The sequence below is a fragment of the Colobus angolensis genome, unplaced genomic scaffold (assembly GCF_000951035.1).
Source record: "Colobus angolensis palliatus isolate OR3802 unplaced genomic scaffold, Cang.pa_1.0 Scaffold568, whole genome shotgun sequence".
Taxonomy (NCBI): domain Eukaryota; kingdom Metazoa; phylum Chordata; class Mammalia; order Primates; family Cercopithecidae; genus Colobus; species Colobus angolensis.
Genome location: NW_012119243.1, coordinates 526,740 through 535,070, shown reverse-complemented (window position 1 = coordinate 535,070; position 8,331 = coordinate 526,740). Strand labels below are relative to the sequence as shown.

General features: G+C 35.5%; 1 pseudogene; it reads left to right on the top strand.

Annotated features, from left to right (window-relative positions):
• Positions 1–5,370: 5,370 nt before the first annotated feature.
• LOC105525934 lies at positions 5,371–5,641 on the top strand (annotated as a pseudogene).
• Positions 5,642–8,331: the final 2,690 nt, after the last annotated feature.

Here is an 8,331-nt window from a genome sequence, read left to right as displayed (position 1 = left end):
CCTTCCTCCCTCCCATCCTCCCTTCCTCCCTCCATCCCTCCATCCCTCCATCCCTCACTTCTCTCACTCTTTTTTTTTGTTTCTTTTTTTTGTGGGGGAGGGTCTAATTGCTCTGAATATAGTAACAAATGTACTGTGCAGGAATGGGGGTGATGGTCGTCTTGCTCCTGATGTTAAAGGGGATGTGCTTCTAGTATTTTAACTTCAGAGGTAGTGCTGGATTTGGCTGAGTTGACCATGTTAAGAAGGTAACCATTATTCTTAAACTACCTCTCTTAATAGCAGGAATGTTGGATTTTGTTCTATAAAGATGGGTATATGGATTTTCTCATTTGATATAGAAAATTTTACTGTTTTCCTAATTAAACTTTCCATGGTCCTGAAAGAAACCTCATGTAGCTAGGTTGTGTATTCTTTAACTGTACTGCTGATTTGTGTACTTGTCTAACTATGCTTTCTTCCTTACACAGGTTCTCAAAGGGAACCTTCCCTGGAACATGCTATTCAAATGGAATCCTTCTTGCTGAAGGTTAAGAAACTTGACCTATAATTTTAATTTTAAATCCAGCCAGCCTTTGCAAAGCAAAGAAATGACTGGGCAATACTCCTTAAATTTCTCTGTTAGTGAAAAGTCGGGAAAAGCTTTCAACTTCTTGTTGACTGAGTATGATTATGGGAAAATCTCAAAATATTCTGCATCCCTGTTAAACTTCTCACATAGTATTCATTTAAATAAATATAAGATAAGAGTGAAAAAGAGGAAGTCGAGTACCTGTAGGGTAGTGAAACTAGATCCTGTAATGTCTGAGCGGATCAGTGTCTTTAGGTCTCTCCCACTAGGGTGATAATGCAATGTGTCCTCTAACCCAGGACAATTTTGAAAGTAAAAGGAGGCAATAAAGTCATTGGAATTACGGCATCTTAAAATAATATTTTGAAATGTATATTTGTTAGCTAAAATTGGTTTTATCATGTAATAGATCACAAATATTTCTATGAAAGATTATTCTTAGAAGTAAAATTATTTAAAGTATATTCATGTACATGATGGCAAATTATACAAATTATTCTTTGTATATATTTATGTTAATCATTTTCTTAACTGTACCTATCTGATACCAGGTGGGTGGTATTTTTTCTGGCATTAACTGTCTTTATTTTTTCAATATGATCCCATATTTATTTTTTCATAAAATTGACTGCAATAATCTTCAAAGTCAATCTTAGGGTTAATGGATTTGGAACTGTCAACAGCTTCAATTTACTCTTCCTGTAGGTCATATTACATCCTATTTTTAATTAAGAAAATAATCTTTCTATAGCTGATGGTTTACCTGGTATTTGAGAAAGTCTAGTTCACCAGAGGACAGTTTTAATTCTATTTTTAATCTTATTGAAATATTATCTCAAATATTGTCTTTTAGCCTCTGCTTAGAGTATCTTCTTCAACAGAAAATTTTACAAGATGAAACAAGTAAAATAAATCATCTTGCCTTGTAATTATTTTAAATGTTTCATTAAATTTCCAAGCTACAAAATTGTAGGGCCTCTCTATTTCATTCTATTCAGGAACAGAATATAAGTGTATCTAACTATATACTCTTTTAATAATAAATCGAGCTATTTTTCTCTTGGAGTTGATTCTTTTGAGGGCATTGTTCTATATTTTTACAAGTTTAATTGTTCACATAAGTCATTAGTTAAATAAAGGATTAGGATTACCTATTCACTTTGTGTGTGTGTGTGTCCATCTGTTTGTATTTCAGTTTATCAGTCTCTTACTAAGAAAATTTATATATATTTAAAAAAGCTGACAGTTGAAAGTAGGTATTTCTCTTTCCCAGTCTATGGGTCTTCTTGAGGCAATAATGATTATTTTCTGAGCCTTCTTCCAGAAATACTTTCTCTCTGTTAAAGCATGTCTCTATCTGTTTATCATCTCTCAATAATCTATTTATCTCTTTATCTACCTATTTATATTTGTATATTAACACAAATGGTGTCATTCTATTAATACTTCTGAACCTCTTTTTATGTAAGAATATTGAAAATTGTACCATATTAGGACAGGTATTTGGAAACTATTCAGTAAATGAAAGAGAATAATGTCTTGCAGAGAGCATTTATGTATCACTATTTTCTAAATCCTGTACAGGCAAATAGTTATTTTTAAAAATATTGGGTTTAGAGAAAAAAGACTCTTTGGATTAAAGGAATAGATAGCTTCAGAATTTTTTATTGAGCAGTATAATTTTATACCAAATATTTAAATGCATAGTATTTTTATAAGCCTCTCATAATCAATGTCTGTAACCTACAGGTTCTTGCTCTGTCAAAATTAGTTACACTTCCTGTTGCAAAACAATAATGTTTTATTTCCATTAAGCATAAAGTCTCTGAACTTGGAGGGTAGTACATCTAAACACTTGATAAACCTGTGGTATTTTTATAATATAAATGTAAATGAGATTTATTCCTTGGTATTTGCCCTGTGAGCTAAATAAGATTAAGTAGAATTGTGCATGTAGCTTTTGGATTAGAGATTCAAGTCCTTCAATCAGGCTCTTACCTGTAGCTTGTGGTGATAAACTTTGTACTTTTTCCCGTAAAAATGCTCTTATATCTTAAACAAGCATAGCATTTTTTCCTCCCATGATGGAGATCAGGGACCTAGCCTGGCCAGTTTCCTCAGCCCAATTCAGGGAGGGCCTGTTTTGGAAGACATGAATAAAATTAAAACGAATTGTGCATAGCTGGGAGGCAGCCATAGTAAATCTGAAGTGAGATCCCCAAATAGTTCTCAAGTAGATGAAGAATAGATACAGATAATGGGAAGAAGAAAGCAGAGCCAGAGAGTAACAGAAGGAGGGAAAGGAGGGAGTACCCACTGGATTTGAGGAGGAAAGAGTGGTAGGGCTCTTGAGTGATGTGTGGGGCATTTGACTCCATTCAGCAGGCTGGAGAATATGGATGTGGTCGTACCATGAGATTAGAGGATAAAGAACCTTTTTAAGATGGCAAATAAGGTGTTATAATGTGATCCACATTTTAAAAGTTATGTTTTGACATAAAAGAATAAATATATTCATAAGCTGCAGACATAAAAGCACCAAGACATAGAATAAGGTATCTTTATAGGGAAACTATGAGTCTTTCCATAGGGAATCATTTTATTTTGATAGCTTCAAAAATTCTAATAGAAGATTATCTCCTGAAAGAGAATATAGCTCCTCTAGTTGATCTTATTCTTAAGGGCTAATTATTGTATATACAAATCCACAATGAAAATTAGTTTTCAAAGATGAATTTTAAAAGTCAACTAAATTGTATATTCTTATAAGTACAAATTGATATTTTCTGTGCTTGATGATTAAACCATACATTAACAGTCCTCAGTCCTGCTAAAACTCTTCATTCATTTCCCTCTTGATTTAATTAATTAATTAATTAATTTATTTATTGAGTCACGGTCACACTCTGTTTCTCAACTTGGAGTGCAATGGCATGATCACAGTCCACTGCAGCCTCTACCTTCTGGGCTCAAGTGATCCTCCCACCACAGCCTCCAGAATAGCTGGGACTACAAGCATGTGCCACCCATACCCAGCTAATTTTTGTGTTTTTTGTAGAGATAGGGTCTCACTAAGTTGCCCAGTCTCCCAAAGTGCTGAGATTACAAGTGTGAGCCACTACACCTGACCCCTCTTAGTTGATTAATACAGAATTTTAAGTTCATATTTTTTGCCATTGCTATATATCGTTTTTATAGAATTACCATACAAAATATTGTTGGTTGTTTACTTAAGACTATTTTTCTTTCATATAGCTCTCTTTTCTGAAACATACTGAGTTGGTTCAGCTTTTCCTTTTCTACTGTGCTGTTTTATATTTAAGGTGGGTCCCATAGCCAGACTTAGGGGCTAGATTGATTAGTGTATTCAAGCGGTTCTTAACCAGGGGACATTTGGCAATGTCTGGAGGCATTTTTGATTGTTGTGATTGGGGAGGGTGCTATAGGTATCTAGTGGGTAGAGAGCAAGGAGGATTTTAAACAATGTACAGAATAGCTCCCTCCAACAAAGAATTATCCATCCCAAAATGTCATTAGTGATGAGGCTGAACTCCTGGTCTATTTTTACCCAATCATGGTGATCCCCTTTCTAAATCACTGTTGGTTTAGGCATAAACATGTGATATAATTCTTGCTGATGAAATAGGGGAAATCTAAGGAAAGTTTCTTCTCATTAATAAAAATCAATAAATGTAAAGAAAATGGCTCCCTTTTCCACTGATATGGTCATATCTGGATGCAGTGTATTGAACTCCGGCAGCCACCATAGTTTCATGAGGATGATTAGGAAAAAACATGTTGATGTACCTTAAAGAACCTGAGTGAAAGATGGAGAGAATCTGTGTGTGTGTGCGTGTGTGTGTGCACCTCTGTGTGTGTCTAAATATCAGAATCACCATTTTAATCAGCCTCCAGCCTGAAACTGTCATATCTTAGGGCTTTTTCTAAAAAAAAAATTTTCTTCCTATTGTTTAAGCCAGCTGAGTTTTTGTTACTTTTAGCTATCAGGCAGCATCCTAATTGATAACATTATTTAGCATTTGCTTATTTCATAATTACATATTTAACTTTTTTGACATTTAGTTTCATTTTTGATTGATATTTCTTTTATGCTGTATCTTTATCATTGTTTATTTTGCTTTACTAATAGGCTGGGTAAAATTTTTTTCTGTGTATAATTTTGGAAGAAGCGTACACTGGTGATATTAATTGATCTTTGTAAGTCTAAAATGCCTTTTTGTTCATCTCCTGGGGATGGGAGCTTGCGTGAATGTTGGATTATTCATAGTTCAGTACATTTTAGATACAGCTGTTGAGGGTTCTGCCTATTTAGTCGGCACCATCTTCTACTTGGTATGGAAGAAAGGTTTGAGGACCATCTGTCGTTATTGTGTGACCTATTTTTTTTTTTCCTTGTCCAGAAGCTTGTAGAATTATTTGCTTGTTCTTAAAATTAAAAGTGTTAATCAAGGCCAGGCGTGGTGGCTCACGTCTGTAATCCCAGCACTTTGGGAGGCTGAGGCAGGCAAATCACCTGAGGTCAGGAGTTCGAGACTAACCTGGCCAACGTGGCAAACCCAGTCTCTATTAAAAATACAAAAATTAGCTGGGCATGGTGGTGCACACCTGTAATCCCAACTACTCAGGAGGCTGAGGCAGGAGAATCGCTAGAACCTGGGAGACGGCTGTTGCAGTGAGCCAAGATGGCACAACTGCACTCCAACATGGGCAACAGAGCGAGACTCTGTCTCAAAGAAAAAAAAATGTTAATCAAGATCAAGGCCATTTCCATCACAGGCATGGCGGCTAACACTAGTACCAGCTCCTTACAGCTGCTACTGCTAGAGCTTATAGACAAATCTAAGAATCAAAAATTCTCATTGTGATGAAGAGTGATAAGGAAATTATTGATACTCTTCTAGGATTTGATAACTTTGTCAATATAATACTACAAGATATCACTGATTTTGAAATCCCACCAGAAGAAAGGGTACTAAATTAGATCAGATTTCACTAAATAGAAATAATATAATAATGTTGGTTCATGGAGGAGGAGGACCTGAGGTATGAATGTGTTTCCTTGACTTATGCTGAATTCTGTTTTGTCTTGTAATGAAAAGAAAATAGATTTTTTTTTTCACCTTTTAGTGTTTAGATCTTATAAAACTAAGTTTCCTATTAAGGGAAATGTTTTGAAGGCGTATACCCATTTTTGTAAGTTAATCATGATTATCTTGGAAAAAAAAGAAAAAAGTTTCTTTGAAGATTAAAATAGAGGTGTTTTGGTTAAAAAATTTCATCAAGATATTATAAAATATAAATTGCTACTTCTTAATTTTGCCTAAGACTCAATAAATGTGTTTAATTATAAACACCCAAGGCTGTGTTCAGTTTCTAGAAGTGTTTCTTCTTATCATCTAGCTGGTTATTGAGTTTCATTATGATCAACTCTTTATTTCTGGAAAACTTGCTTTCCAGATTTGAGATGTTCCTCGACTTATGGTGGAGTTACATCTTGATAAGCACATTATAAGTTGAAAATATTGCAAGTTGAAAATGCATTTAATATACCTAAACTACTGAATATTATAGCTTAGCCTAGCCTACCTTAAGTGTGTTCAGAACACTTATATTAGTCTTCAACTGGGTAAAATCATCTGGCAACACACTGCACTGTAGAGTATTGGTTTACCCTCCAGATTGCATGGCTGACTGGAAGCTAGGGCTCACTGCCTCTGCCTAGCACAAGAGAGTCTGCTACTATGTATCACTAGCCTGGGGAAATATCAAAATTCAACATTTAAAGTATGATTTCCACTAAAGGCATATCGCTTTTGCACCATTATGAAGTAGAAAACTTGTAAGTCAAACCATGGTAAGTCAAGGACCATCTGTATTGGAAATCTGACATTATTATCTATATGTCCTTTATAATTTGCATCTCTCTAGCCTGCCTCCTCAGAGGCCTGAATTTCTCATTGTTTTTTTTTTTAATCGATTTGATCCTTGTAGTAGTCAGTTTATTCTTTATTTTTCCCATTACAGTAAAAAGGTTAGCAATCACACTTTTCATTTTGAAACTTCTTTTCTAGCTTCAAATTGTTTTGTTTATGACTATAGATCTTGTTTTTATGTCTGTGTGATAAGATGTTTCTGTAAGGGGTGTAGCCAGCTATTAAACCTCCAGAGTGACTTCATTTCCTAAGCCTGCACCTTTGCCAGGTTTACACTGTGGGTGCCTTTGTAGCTCCCCACTGTATGAAGACTCCAGGTTTTATTGCACTTCCTGGAAATGCCAGCAGAATGAACAATTTCTCCCACAAATCATCACATGACTTAGCTTTATTTTCAGGCCCCACTGCAAACCTGTTGGGGGCAGATAGTGTTCCTTCACTTACGCCCTGCAGGCTGTCTTTTACACATATTAGATTATGGACATGTCAGTCCTCACACCCTGATCTTGTCTGTGCTGTCTTAGAGAGATTTCTTGAATTTTCAGTTTGACTAAGTACATCTTTCTGTCATTTTCAAGAGGGTGTAATTGTTTCCTTACTATGTTCAAAAAAGAAGAATGTGGGCTGAGTTTGGCATCTTGTACAGAATGCTACCATTTACTCCACTTTAAATTGAACCTAAGATAGGTTGAGTGACTTGTCCAAACTCACAGTAAGTAGCAGAACCTGGTCTTAAACTTAAATCATTTGAATCCAAATTTTGTGTTCTTTCCACTAGGAAGGCAGTATGCATAGTAGTTAAGAGTGGGAGTCCTACAGAAGGAGAGTAGACAGGTTCTAACACCTGGAGGAGTGGGCCCATAGGGGACCACGACAAAGAATTGATTCTCCAGTCAAGCATGAACATGAAAAGAGAATTTTCTTTTCACATTTTACCTTACAGTGTAACCACTGATTTCAATCCCACCTTTTGTGATGCTTCCTCTAACAATGTCATCATTGCCTTAACAATTGTCATGACTTGTTAGTTATGTGAGGAGAAGTGATCATGGGACCATTTGCCCTGAGCATCCAGCCTCCAGTGGTCCTTCTATTCTGGGGCTAGGATGTCTGGGTTCCAATCCTGCTCAGTAGCCACCATGACCACAGACAAATTACTAATGCAAATAGAAATGATGATAATGTTTATCGTACGGAAGTATTGTAATGATGAAATGTGAGAGAACATGAAAAGTGACAGCAGTCAGTACCTTCCCAAACATGTGGGCCTACCTTAGAGCAGGCTCTTTGGTCTCTTCAGTAGTTAATGAAGATAAAACAGTAAATACAAAGGTCAAATTGCTCTCTTTTTGGAAAAGAAAATAAATGAGTATTTTAAAAATGATAGCTGATGAGTTCCCAATAAATATTAGCTTCTCTTATTTATTATATGACTATTATTCAAGTGAGCCCACTAAGCCCAGAAACTAGTGAGAAAACTCTTTTAGCAATAAGATGGGCTGATGTATTAGGTATTTTCCCAAAACATGATTTTTTTAGAGGATAGACTTCTCTCAAGATGAGTAGGAACCAGTTTTGAAAATTCATGATTCGAGTACTAATTCTATTTCAATTTTAAACAAGTTTAATTCAGTTTTGTTCATGTTTTTCTTGGCCCAATAAATTATCCTAGTGAGCTGTTTGTCTGCGGAGGAGGTGAGTTTACAACCTGAAGAGTCAATTTGGAAGTTTAACAGGAGCTGAGCTGAGCTACTCTCTGACTCTGACATTAGATGTCACTGCAATCAAAGGAAAGTAGAGCGGGCA